Source organism: Thamnophis sirtalis, unplaced genomic scaffold, assembly GCF_051295495.1.
Source record: "Thamnophis sirtalis isolate CommonGarterSnake01/CBP01778 unplaced genomic scaffold, rThaSir2_p1.2 scaffold_7, whole genome shotgun sequence".
NCBI lineage: Eukaryota > Metazoa > Chordata > Lepidosauria > Squamata > Natricidae > Thamnophis > Thamnophis sirtalis.
Genome location: NW_028261387.1, coordinates 54,776,452 through 54,790,212, shown reverse-complemented (window position 1 = coordinate 54,790,212; position 13,761 = coordinate 54,776,452). Strand labels below are relative to the sequence as shown.

At 45.1% G+C, this 13,761-nt stretch overlaps 1 protein-coding gene across 1 annotated transcript in view; it reads right to left on the bottom strand.

The window, feature by feature from the left end:
* The window catches only part of LOC106554305 (complement receptor type 1), an 82,099-nt gene that overhangs the window by 54,831 nt on the left and 13,507 nt on the right, over positions 1–13,761 (bottom strand). The window lies entirely within an intron of this gene.

Genomic DNA, 13,761 nt, shown 5'->3' with positions numbered 1-13,761 from the left:
TTCTTGCTTCATTCTGATTATGATTGCCCTACCCAGGTGACTCCATAGAATGACACTAGACCAGGGGAATGTGGTTGAAAGAATGATGAAAACCAAATCATAATGCAGACATTGAAAGGAGGTAATAAAAAATAGTACAGAAAGATGTCTGAAATAGGAAGAAATGTTGTTCAAGATAAGGTTCATACCATCTGTGTTTAGAAACTATTAAAGAGTATTTAGAACATAATTTATAAATGTGGAAGATGAAAAATATACTGCCTTTTATAATCCTACTGAAGTTCTTTTAGAGAATTTTAAAAAAATGTTTATTATTTTGTTCATATTTTGCTATTGTTTGTATTAAGTTGTTAAGCTTTTTATATTTGGCACTTGCTAAATGACCACAATCCTTGCTTTCCATGTTATAATCATTAAGTGACAGTGTGGGTTATTAAGAAAAGTTTTCAGTGTCTCAGCAATAAGGGAGGTTGAGGATCCCTTATGCCTGAGACACCCCATGCTTTGCTTAATAACCTACACTGGCACTTAATGACTATAACATGGAAAGCAAGGATTATGATCATTTAGCAAGGTGACCACTTAACAACTCCACAACTTATGACTACAATGTGAAGGCTTCATTATCAGAATCAGAACAGGGCTGGAAGGGACCTTGGAGGTCTTCTAGTCCAGCCCCTTGCTCAAGCAGGAGATCCTAGACCAGTGATGGCTAACCTTTTCTGGACCGAATGCCCAAAGTGTGTCACCCAAATCCCCAAAATACGATGCATGCATGCTCCCTGCATGTGGCCTGCTCCCCACGCATATGTGCCCCACGCATGCCCCCGTACATGTACAGCAGAGACCCAAAGACCAGCTGCAGTAAAATTCTGTTTTTAAATTTTAGTAATAAAACCATAATACTTAATATTATAATGTTATAATAAATTATAACAAAATATAGATATAAAGAGCCTATAACTACTTTCACTTCCCAAATGTTTCCTGGAAAAATCAAGATGTATTAGCTTCTAGGAAATTATGAAGAAAATGCACATAGACTATTTTGGAAAGGCAGTCCTTTAGATACCTAAGCTTTAGCCATATACAACTTTAAAAGTAGTAACCAGAATCTTTTTCCCCAACCATTTTATTTTACTCAAAAAATTAAAATAAAAAACCAAACAGAAAAAAAAATTAAACAGAGACAAAGTAAAACTAAACAAAAACATTAAAAATGTGAATTGAAAAGAAACAAAGGATAAAAACACATATTATCTATCCCAGTTGAACATCTATAGCCACAATAATAGTTTCCCTCCTTACAAACTAGATCCAAAATGTATAAGCTTGTACATTTATTTGCAACTCAACTCACCTGGCACACATTATATATACGTATATATGAAAGGAAAAATAGTTAACATGTTAAACAACAGCAAAGTTTAAGTTCAAAGTAATCTGTTAAAAATCTGTTATTGCATTTATCTCTTGGAAAGTCTACAGCAGTTTCTTATTTGCCACAAATCACCCCATCATTATCTCTTGAGTCCAGGGTAGAATACCCTTATTTGGTTCTTAATAATGAAACCTTTCTTTAGGTTTTTAATTGGAAACTTTCCCAACAATTGCATCTCATTTCCAAACTTCATAAGTCTTTGATGTAGATATCTCTCTGCAATATCTGGTGTTGACTTATTTTCCTTGACAACACTACATTCCTCTTGACAAGAACGTCCAGTCTATCCTTCATTCCATTAGCTCAGAATTTCCTACATTCATTCTCCTTTCAATCAAACATTTTCTCTTTGCATCTGACAGCAAATATCAGGTTCCATTTCTTCAAATTGCAAGGTTATTTCCTGCTTTTGGATGTCATATTGAGTTTAAAAAACCATTATTGACCCATTAAATTTGTTATTTATATTTTCAAACAAAACCTGTAAGTTGGAGAGCATTCTGTTTTCAGATGTTTCCCAAAACATCTCCTTTTAGAGGCATGAGAAACATTTGTTCTCTCTTCAAGCACAAGAGGAACACCTAAATTGTAACAGCTTCTACAAGGAAAGGCTCCCCCATCCAGGGTTTAAAAAGCGGGAATTTCCCCATCAAAAATTAAGAGATAAGTATTAAGGTTCTTTTTTTTAAAAGAAGAAAAAAGTTAGAACAAGCAAAATTTATAATGCAATCCTGTGTAAATATAAATCCCACTGCAAACTTCCTTACAGCTAAAAAAACATAGCTTAGAATTTAATCGTAAATAGCGAAAGATCAGGAAAAAAAGTTGTAAATGTCCAGCAAAGGGTTATAAAATAGATCAGAAGTCAACTAGTCATAAATGAAGAGATTTTAAAAGCTTCAAAAAGTGCAATTAAGTCCCAGGCATATTTAGGCAAAAATGGGCAGCTGAAGGGAAAAGGTGACAAGAGATTAGACCTTCTGATCACTCCTTATTGAGAATAGAGGGCATCTAGACCCCTTCTTTTCTATCGGTGCATGATCGTGTGAATGTTGTCTTGGGTCCTTTCTAGTCTCCCCTTCAAAAAATGGGGAGCAAGGCCACTAAACAACCAGCTTTGGTGGCAAAATCAACTGTTCATCAGTGGGAGAGAAAAAATCCCCCTCTGTTCAGCAAGCACCATGGGGAAGGAGTCAGTAGCAATCGGAATCTTAACTTGCATTCAGGAATACCCTGGTTGGCAACACATATCCTGTAGTAACAGTGTAAAATGCCAGTACTCAGATTGGCCAATGAACATGCAGAACACTGCACTCTATACCAGCTCAAATTTCTTCTTGATCTTCAAAGGTATCCCTCTGTACAGTGAATTTAAGTAATCCAATAGGGAGATGACAAGAGCATGAATGGCCCATCTTCAAAGAAATCTGTTCTACATAAGGCTTCCCCTACTGTAATAGCTGAAGCTTAACATAACCCTTTGTGGTCTGCTCTTTAGACAGGAACTATGAATCCAAAAGAACCCCCAGACTATGAAACTGCTTCCTCTTGAGAAGCATAATGGTTACCCCCATCAAGAATCAGCCCTAGAATAAAAATACTTTTGAACTGATAGTTATTCATCTTGCTTGAGTTGCATCTGAAACTGTTTTCCACATTAAGAATCTGACAGTCTCTAGGCATTGGGATAGGACTTCTACCACATCCTCCACTGGGGGGATGGGAAGGGTAGAGAAGTAGTGATGGGTACGTTCAAGATACAATACAATAGCAGAGTTGGAAGGGACCTTGGAGGTCTTCTAGTCCAAACCCCTGCCTAGGCAGGAAATCCTATACTGTTTCAGACAAATGGCTATCCAACATCATCTTAAAGACTTCTAGTGTTGGGGCATTCACAACTTCTGGAGGCAAGCTGTTCCACTGATTAATTGTTCTAACTGTCAGGAAATTTCTCCTCAGTTCTAAGTTGCTTCTCTCCTTGATTAGTTTCCACCCATTGCTTCTTGTTCTACCCTCAGGTGCCTTGGAGAATAGTTTGACTCCCTCTTCTTTGTGGCAACCCCTGAGATATTGGAACACTGCTATCATGTCTCCCCTAGTCCTTCTTTCTATTAAACTAGACATACCCAGTTCCTGCAACCGTTCTTCATATATTTTAGTCTCCAGTCCCCTAATCATATTTGTTGCTCTTCTCTGCACTCTTTCTAGAGTCTCCACATCTTTTCTGCATCGTGGTGACCAAAACTGAATGCAGTATTCCAAGTGTGGCCTTACCAAGGCATTATAAAGTGGTATTAACACTTTGGTATTTGGTATTTATTGTACATTTATAGGCCGCCCTTTTCCCTGAGGGGACTCAGGGCGGCTTACAATAAAAGGGGAAAGGGAGTGTAGGACAAATACAAAAAGAAATGTGAACAAAAATAAATTAACAGTAAAACACAACATTCACTCGACATTCGGGAGGGGCGAAAGTAAAAACTTATCCCCAGGCCTGACGGGCTAGCCAGTTCTTGAGGGCTGTGCGGAAGGCCTGGACGGTGGTGAGGGTACGGATCTCCACGGGGAGATTATTCCATAGCGTCGGAGCCGCAACAGAGAATGCTCTCCTCCGAGTAGTCGCCAGTCGGCACTGACTGGCGGATGGAATACAGAGGAGGCCAACTCTATGCGATCTGATGGGACGCAGGGAGGTAATTGGCAGAAGGCGGTCTCTCAAATAGCCAGATCCACTACCATGGAGCGCTTTATAGGTGGTGAGTAGGACCTTGAAGTGCACCCGGAGATCGACAGGTAGCCAGTGCAGCTCACAGAGGATCGGTGTTATGTGGGCGAACCGTGGTGCGCCCACAATCACTCGCGCGGCCGCATTCTGGACTAGCTGAAGTCTCCGGGTGCTCTTCAAGGGCAGCCCCATGTAGAGCACATTGCAGTATTCCAGCCTGGAGATCACAAGGGCTCGAGTGACTGTTGTGAGGGCCTCCCGATTCAGGTAGGGCCGCAACTGGCGCACCAGGCAAACCTGGGCAAATGCCCCCCTGGTCACAGCTGAAAGATGGTGGTCAAAACTCAGCTGTGGGTCCAAGAGGACTCCCAAGTTGCGGGCCCTTTCTGAGGGGTATAAATTTTGTCCCCCCAGCCTGAGTGATGGTACGTTGGTCAAATTTTTGGGAGGAAAACACAACAGCCACTCGGTCTTGTCTGGGTTGAGTATCAGCTTGTTTGCTCTCATCCAGTCTTTAACGGCCTCAAGACCCCGGTTCATCACGTCCACCGCTTCATTGAGTTGGCACGGGGCGGACAGATACAGCTGTGTATCGTCCGCATATTGGTGGTATTTTATCCCGTGCCTCCGAATGATCTCACCCAGCGGTTTCATGTATATGTTAAATAGTAGGGGGGATAAGACCGACCCCTGTGGCACCCCATAAGTTAGGGGCCTCAGGGACGATCTCTGCCCCCCCACCAACACTGACTGCGACCTGTCCGAGAGGTAGGAGGAGAACCACTGCAAAACAGTGCCGCCCACCCCTATCTCCCGCAGTCGTCGCAGAAGGATATCATGGTCGATGGTATCGAAAGCCGCTGAGAGGTCAAGGAGAACTAGGATGGAAGCACGGCCTCCATCCCTAGCTCTCCAGAGATCATCGGTCAATGCGACCAAAGCGGTTTCTGTGCTGTAACCGGGCCTGAAGCCAGACTGGAAAGGGTCAGGATAGTTAGCTTCCTCCAAGGTACGCTGAAGCTGGAGAGCCACCACCTTCTCAACAACCTTCCCCACAAAGGGGAGGTTGGAGACTGGACAGTAGTTATTAAGGACAGCTGGATCCAAGGACGGTTTCTTCAGGAGGGGTCTCACCACCGCTGTCTTAAGCGCGGTGGGGAAGTACCCCTCCCGAAGAGAGGCGGTAACAACCGCCTGGATCCAGCCTCGTGTCACCTCACTGCTGCTGGCAACCAGCCAGGAGGGACACGGGTCCAGTATACAGGTGGAGGCACTCACAGCTCGCATAGCCTTGTCCACATCCCCAGAGGCAACTTCCTGAAACTCAACCCAGAGATGGTTTGCCAAGTCTTCCCCTTGTGTCCCGGCTGGATCTACTGGGGTGGAGTCCAGGTCCGATCGAAACCGGGCAACTTTGTCCGCCAAGAACTGGACATACTCCTCAGCCTTACCCTGTAAGGGGTCCCCCGTCTCCCTCCTATTTAGGAGGGAGCGGGTTATCCTAAACAGGGCGGCTGGGCGGGACTCCGCGGACGCTACCAAGGAGGCAATGTATGTTCTTTTTGCTGTTCTTAGAGTCCGAATATACTCCTTGGTGCATGCTGTTAAAAGTGCCCGCTTTGACTCGGACCTATCGGACCTCCACGAGTACTCTAGGCGTCTCCTCCGGCGCTTAATCTCCCGGAGCTCCTCAGTGAACCAAGGAGGCCTCCGCTGACCCGGAGGGGCCGTAGTGGCGCAATCCGGTCTAGAGACCCCGAAGCTGCCGAGTGCCAGGCAGCGACGAGGGTCTCCACCGAACTGTGGGCGAGGGTGTCAGGAATAACCCCAAGCTCCGTCTGGAACCTGACAGGGTCCATAAGTCGCTTGGGGCGGAACCATCTGGTCGGTTCCTCCTCCCTATGGTGGGGGTTTGGCCTCCGGAAGTCTAGCCTCAGTAGGTAGTGGTCTGACCACGACAGGGGTATGATCTCATTACCCCTCAGACCAAGATCGTAACTCCACTGCTCCGAGAGGAATACGAGGTCAAGTGTGTGACCCGCCGAGTGGGTTGGGCCTCGAATTACCTGAGTCAAGCCCATGGCTGTCATGGAAGCCATGAACTCCTGCGCTCCATCAGAGTGTTCACCGAGCGAAGGCAAGTTGAAGTCCCCCAGAACCATAAGTCTAGGGAACTCAACTGCTAGCTCGGCTACTGACTCGAGGAGCGAGGGGAGGGCTGCTGCAACACAATTGGGAGGCAGGTACGTAAGCAGCAGACCCACTTGACCCTTGAGGTCCAGCTTCACCAGCAGGGACTCACACCCGACAAGCTCCGGAGCAGGGATCCTACGAGGTACTAAAGACTCCCGGACTCCGATAGCCACACCGCCACCCCTTCCCTGGGCTCTCGGCTGATGCAGCACCTGAAATCCGGCTGGGCACATCTCAACGATGGGGACTCCTCCCTCCGTGCCCAGCCACTTCACGTGATCTTGATTCTATCCCTCTGTTTATGCAGCCTAGAACTGTGTTGGCTTTTTTGGCAGCTGCTGCACACTGCTGGCTCATATTTAAATGGTTGTCCACTAGGACTCCAAGATCCCTTTCACAGTTACTACTGTTGAGCAAGGTACCACCTATACTGTACCTGTGTATTTCGTTCTTGTTGCCTAAATGTAGAACCATACTCTTTTCACCATTGAATTTCATTTTATTAGATAGTACCCAATGTTCAAGTTTGACAAGATCCTTCTGTATCATTAGCTTATCTTCTGGAGTGTTGGCTATTCCTGCCAGCTTGGTGTCATCTGCAAATTTGATGAGTTCCCCATTTATTCCTTCATCCAAATCATTGATGAAGATGTTGAAGAGTACTGGGCCCAAAAAGGAGCTTTGGGGTACTCCACTGCATACTTCCCTCCATAAAGATGCAGTTCCACTGAGGACTTACACATTGAGTGCGGTTGGTCAGTCAGTTACGAATCCATCTGGTGGTGATGCTGTCTAACCCACATTCTTCTACTTTATCTAGTTTGAAGTTTGATTTTATTTATAAGCCGCCCAATCCCAAAGGACTCCGGGCGGCTTACAGAAGGGAAAAGAAAGAAAATAAAAGAAAATAAAAATAAAATAAGACAAGTTAAAAACAACACAGATATATTCATTTCAGTTGGGGGTGGACCTCAATAATGAGGTCAACAGCCCCAGGCCTGCCGGAAAAGCCAGGTCTTGACAGCTTTTCTGAAGGCCATGAGAGTGGGCGAGGTCCGGTTTTCTGGGGGTAGTTCGTTCCAAAGGGTCGGGGTAGCCACAGAGAAGGCTCTCATCCGGGGAGCCGCCAGCTGACATTGTCTGGCTGATGGCATCTGAAGGAGGCCAACCCTGTGGGATCTAACCGGCCGTTGGGAGGAGTGTGGCAGTAGGCGGTCTCGCAGGTATGCTGGTCCTAAGCCATGTAGGGCTTTAAAGGTAATAACCAACACCTTGAATTGCATCCGGAGACCAATGGGTAGCCAGTGCAGCTCGCAGAGGATAGGCGTAACATGGGTGTACCTAGGTACACCCAAAATCGCTCACGCGGCTGCATTCTGGACTAGTTGCAGTTTCCGAACGCTTTTCAAGGGTAGCCCCATTTAGAGCGCATTGCAGTAATCCAGCCTTGAGGTGACTAGGGCATGAGTGACAGTTTGGAATGCCTCCCGATCCAAGTAGGGCCTCAATTGGTGCACCAGGCGAACCTGGGCAAAGGCTCCCCTGGTCACAGCCGACAGATGATGTTCCAGTGTCAGCTGTGAATCCAGGAGGACCCCCAAATTGTGTGCCCTCTCTGAGGGGTGTAAATTTTCACCCCTAGGATCAAGGATGGACTATCTGTGCTGTCCTTCAGGGGGAACATCCATAGCCACTCAGTCTTGTCGGGAGTGAGCACAAGTTTGTTTACTCCCATCCAGATCCTAACAGCCTCCAGGTACCGGCACATCACGTCCGCCACTACACTGAGCTGGCACGGGGCAGAGAGATATAATTGTGTATCATCAGCGTACTGATGATACTTAACTCCGTGCTGTCAAATGATCTCACCCAGCGGCTTCATGTAGATGTTAAGTAGGAGGGGGGGACAAGACCGAACCCTGTGGCACCCCTGTCGCCTGACCAACACCGACTGTGACCTGTCAGAGAGGTAAGAGGAGAACCACCGTAAAACGGTGCTTCCCAAGCCCACCTCCTCTAACCTTCGCAGAAGGATACCATGGTCGATGGTATCGAAAGCCGCTGAGAGGTCAAGAAGCACCAGGAAAGAGGAATGTCCTCTATCCCTGGCCCGCCAGAGATCATCGGTCAGTGCGACCAAAGCGGTTCGCTAGTAGTAGGTTATGGTCTACCTTATCAAATGCCTTACTGAAGTCCAAGTAACCTATATCAACGGCATTCCTCTGATCCACTAATTTTGTCACAATATCAAAGAATGCAATAAGATTAGTCTAGCATGATCTGTTTTTGACAAACCCATGCTGGCTTTTGGCTGCTACTTTGTTTGCTTCTAGGTGTTCACTAATTCGTTGCTTGATTATCTTTTCCAGAATCTTTCCTGGTATTGATGTCAGGCTGATAGGTCTGTAGTTTCCTGGATCTGTTTTTTAAAGATGGGAACCACATTAGCTCTTTTCCAGTCCTCTGGTAGTTCCCCGGTGCTCCAGGATCTCTGAAAGATATAGTTCAGTGGTTCTGAGATCTTGTCTGCCAGTTGCTTCAGAACCCTAGGGTGTAATCCATCTGGTTCTGATGATTTGAACTCGTCTAGGGTAGACAGGTGCTCACTTACCATTTTCTTCCCTGTTTCAACTTGTGTTCCTAATCTGATTTTTGTGGTGCTGTTTTTGATAGGTTGGACTGTTTTATCCCTTTGTGTAAAGACAGATGCAAAACATGAGTAACCTTCACTAAATCTCTCAAATTTTCCTAAGTCTATAAAAATGTGTTTTTATATATCAAAAGCTTGAGAGAATTATTCAATGTTCTTATTCATTGTGAGGCCCCCAAATCCCCCAATCATTCTATATTCTCTTGTCTTATTTCCAAACATTCATTCTTGTCATATAACACAATAAAGATTTTTCCTGAGGAGAGGGGCAGGGCTGACATTGCTATGACATGACATGCAATCTTGGGGCTCCAGGATTGCTGTCAATATCTCTGCTGCTGGACGGTCCTTTTTGAACCTAAACCATCCCATAGAGACGGTGATAGAGAAGAGCATGTCCCTGATTGATCCAGGAGAAGCCTTTTTTCCGGTTACAAGAGAAGCAGCTAATGAAGCTGCAGAAGGTTGGGCTAGCCCCCTGAAATGGAAGCAGAGCAGGAGATTTTGTCGAAATTGGTGAGATAAATTTTACTATTAGAGAAGAGAAAATCCAAAAAGACTGAGTAAAATTAAAATTGAAGATAGAAGAGAGTAAGCTGCGAATTAGCCTGAATTAAAATTATTGTGTTATCTTTTTTTCTTTAATTTCATTTCTTTTTTATGGATGGAATTTTTACAAATGCCTCTTGCTTTTAAAGTGGACTGGTCTTTTTTTCCCTTCTTCTTCTATTTTTCTCCATTATCTGTATTTGTGGATTAAAAATCTCTTTCCTCTCAATGCTCAGCTGGATCGTAACTTTTAAGCATTTAAAGCTTTTTTTTCTTTCTCTTAAACTTGGAGCTTAAAGAGAGAGGTAAAAGCAGAAGAAAAAGAAGTAACACTGCCATCTAGAGACTAGAGGCTTGGTTACATCTAATATCTCAAGTATTGGCTTTGTTTACTGACAGGGAGAGAAAGAAAACACGTCTTGTTTATATAGGTGCTCTTTTGGAATAAAGAGAAAGCCTTGATTTGAACGATTACATTGAATTTATTTGAAACCTAGCAAAAAGTCTTGGATGTCTTAGTGGCAGTGTTTGCAACATGGAAAAATGGTCCATAATGAAGAAGAAAAGGAATTTACATTGCAAAGAATTATGCTCGAAATTCAAAAAGTCCTAATAAGCACAGAAAGAATTGAAAAGAGACTTGAGATTATAGAACAAAGAACAGAAAGAATGGAGAGAAGAGTTCAGAATATTGATGAAACAATGATGAAATTTGAAGATAGAGTTCAAAAAATTGCAGAAAAATATGAACAAAGTGATAAGAAAACTGTTGACATTGACAGCAAACTGAGAGTGGGGAGAAATGATATTATGGAATACTGAAAGGAGAGGTAGACGAACTGGAACTCTATCTCATGCTTCAAAACAGAGATGAAGAAAGGGGATAAAATTTGTCAGAAACAATGTGAGTAATTTTGGCAGAAGCACCAGTGATAACCAAAGGCAAGCTGATGGAAGGAATAGAGGGTTTTGAGTCTTTACAAAATATGCAATGAACAACAAGCTGCTAAGAGAAGTCCACATAAGACTTATCAAGAAAACACCTAGAATACAGATTCTACAAATGGCAAGAGATATTGGACGGCACTATTTGAGTATTTGAGTATTTATTAATACTTATAGGCCGCCCTTTTCCCTGAGGGGACTCAGGGCGGCTTACATAAAATGAAGGGAGGGGGTATACAAACAATAGACACACAAAATACATAGAAGTAAAATAATAAGCAACATTCATTCATCATTCGGGTGGGGGCAATTATCTTTGTCCCCAGGCCTGACGGGCTAGCCAGGTCTTAAGGGCTGTGCGGAAGGCCTGGACGGTGGTGAGGGTACGAATCTCCACGGGGAGATCGTTCCAAAGGGTCGGAGCTACTACTGAAAAGGCTCTCCTCCGTGTAGTTGCCAGTCGGCACTGACTGGCAGATGGAACTTGGAGGAGGCCTAATCTATGTGATCTAATTGGTCGCAGGGAGGTAATTGGCAGGAGGCGGTCTCTCAAGTACGCAGACCCACTACCATGAAGGGCTTTATGAGTGACAAGTAGCACCTTGAAGCGCACCCGGAGATCAACAGGTAGCCAGCGCAGCTCGCGGAGGATAGGTGTTATGTGGGTGAACCGAGGTGCACCCACAATCACTCGCGCGGCTGCGTTCTGGACTAGCTGAAGTCGCCGGATGCTCTTCAAGGGCAGCCCCATGTAGAGCACATTGCAGTATTCCAGCCTAGAGGTCACAAGGGCCCGAGTGACTGTTGTGAGAGCCTCCCGGTTCAGGTAGGGTCGCAACTGGCGCACCAGGCGAACCTGGGCAAATGCCCCCCTGGTCACAGCCATCAGATGATGGTCAAAAGTCAGCTGTGGATCCAGGAGGACTCCCAAGTTGCGAACCCTCTCTGAGGGGTATAGAATTTGACCCCCCAGCCTGAGCGATGGAACACTGATCGAATTATTGGGAGGAAAACACAACAGCCACTCGGTCTTCTCCGGGTTGAGTACAAGCTTGTTAGCCCTCATCCAGTCCATAACGGCCTCAAGACCCCGGTTCATCACGTCCACCGCTTCATTGAGTTGGCACGGGGTGGACAGATACAACTGAGTATCGTCCGCATATTGATGGTATCTTATCCCGTGCCTCCGAATGATCTCACCCAGCGGTTTCATGTAGATGTTAAATAGTAGGGGGGATAAGACCGAACCCTGCGGCACCCCATATGTTAGGGGCCTAGGGGTCGATCTCTGCCCCCCCACTAACACCGACTGTGACCTGTCCGAGAGGTAAGAGGAGAACCACCATAACACAGTGCCTCCCACTCCCACCTCCCGCAGTCGTCGCAGAAGGATACCATGGTCGATGGTATCGAAAGCCGCCGAGAGGTCGAGGAGAACCAGGATGGAGGCATGGCCTCCATCTCTGGCTCTCCAAAGATCATCGGTCAATGCGACCAAAGCGGTTTCTGTGCTGTAACCGGGTCTGAAGCCTGACTGGAAGGGGTCGAGATAGCTTGCTTCCTCCAAGGACCGCTGAAGCTGGAAGGCCACCACCTTCTCAACAATCTTCCCAACAAAAGGGAGGTTGGAGACTGGACAGTAGTTGTTAAGGGCAGCTGGATCCAGAGATGGCTTCTTCAGGAGGGGTCTCACCACCGCCGCTTTAAGTGCGGCGGGGAAGTGCCCCTCCCGAAGAGAGGCGGTAACAACCGCCTGGATCCAGCCTCGTGTCACCTCACTGCTGTTAACAACCAGCCATGAGGGACACGGGTCCAGTACACAGGTGGAGGCATTCACAACTCTCATGGCCTTGTCCACATCCCCAGGGGCAACATCCTGAAACTCAACCCAGAGGTGGTCTACCAATTCATCCTCTTGTGCCTCGGCTGGAACTGCAGGGATGGAGTCCAAATCCGACCGAAACCGAGCAATTTTGTCCGCTAAGAATTGGGCATAATCCTCAGCTCTACCCTGCAAGGGTTCCCCCGTATCCCTCCTATTTAGGAGGGAACGGGTTATCCTAAACAGGGCGGCTGGGCGGGACTCAGCGGACGCAACCAAGGTGGCAATGTGAGATCTTTTTGCTGCCCTAAGTGCCCTGATGTACTCCTTGGTGCTGGTTGTTAGGATTGCTCGGTTCGATTCGGATTTATCGGACCTCCATAGTTGCTCTAGGCGTCTCCTCCGGCGCTTCATCTCCCGGAGCTCCTCGGTAAACCAAGGGGGTCTCCGGGATCCGCCGCCTTGGAGGGGCCGTAGTGGCGCAATCTGGTCAAGGGTCTCCGATGCTGCCGAGTGCCAGGCAGCAACCAGAGTCTCCACCGGACTGTGGGCGAGAGTATCAGGAATAACCCCAAGCTCCGTCTGGAACCTTAATGGCTCCATAAGTCGCCTGGGGCGGAACCACCTGGTCGGTTCCTCCTCCCTACAGTGGGGGTTTGGTCTCCGGAAGTCGAGCCTCACTACTACTGGAAGGATACAGGATGATGAAATGAAATGTCACAATAAAATTAAGTTAAACTTAGTTAAACTTTGAGTATTATGTATGATAAAGTAATAATAGTTATAGTCAAATAAATGATTAACAATGATAACAATGCATTTATATATACTAGATTGATAATATGAAATTTTATACAATACTGTAAGTGAGAATATGGAGATGTTGTTGAAAAATCTTTTTACAAAAGATAAACAATTCTATTTAGAATAGATTATAAAGATGTAATATCATTGGATGATTTTAGGATAATGTAATAGAATTTTATAGTATACATTTACTTTAAATTTAGTATGCTTCTCATAAAATGGATATAATAATAGCTATACTCAGTTTAATAATCATAATAATTGTATGTATGTTTGTGTATGTGTATGTATGTGTGTGTGTGTGTATGTATGTATACACACACACATACACACATAAACACAAACACACAAACAAACACTAGATTGATGATATCAGCAATGGAATGTGCAGAAATGAGTAAGTTAACATGAAATTAGAGAACATGAAGATAAACAATTTTATAGGATATGGGATTTATTTTATCAATGGTTAGATTAAAACAAAAACAAAAAACATGGAATTGGAAATTACTAGAGAATGTTATCAATACTAAAATAATAGAATGATTTTAAATAGGATATAAAAATACTTTATTATTGGACATGTTGAAGATGAAGTAATGAATTATTATAATATAAATGACCCATAT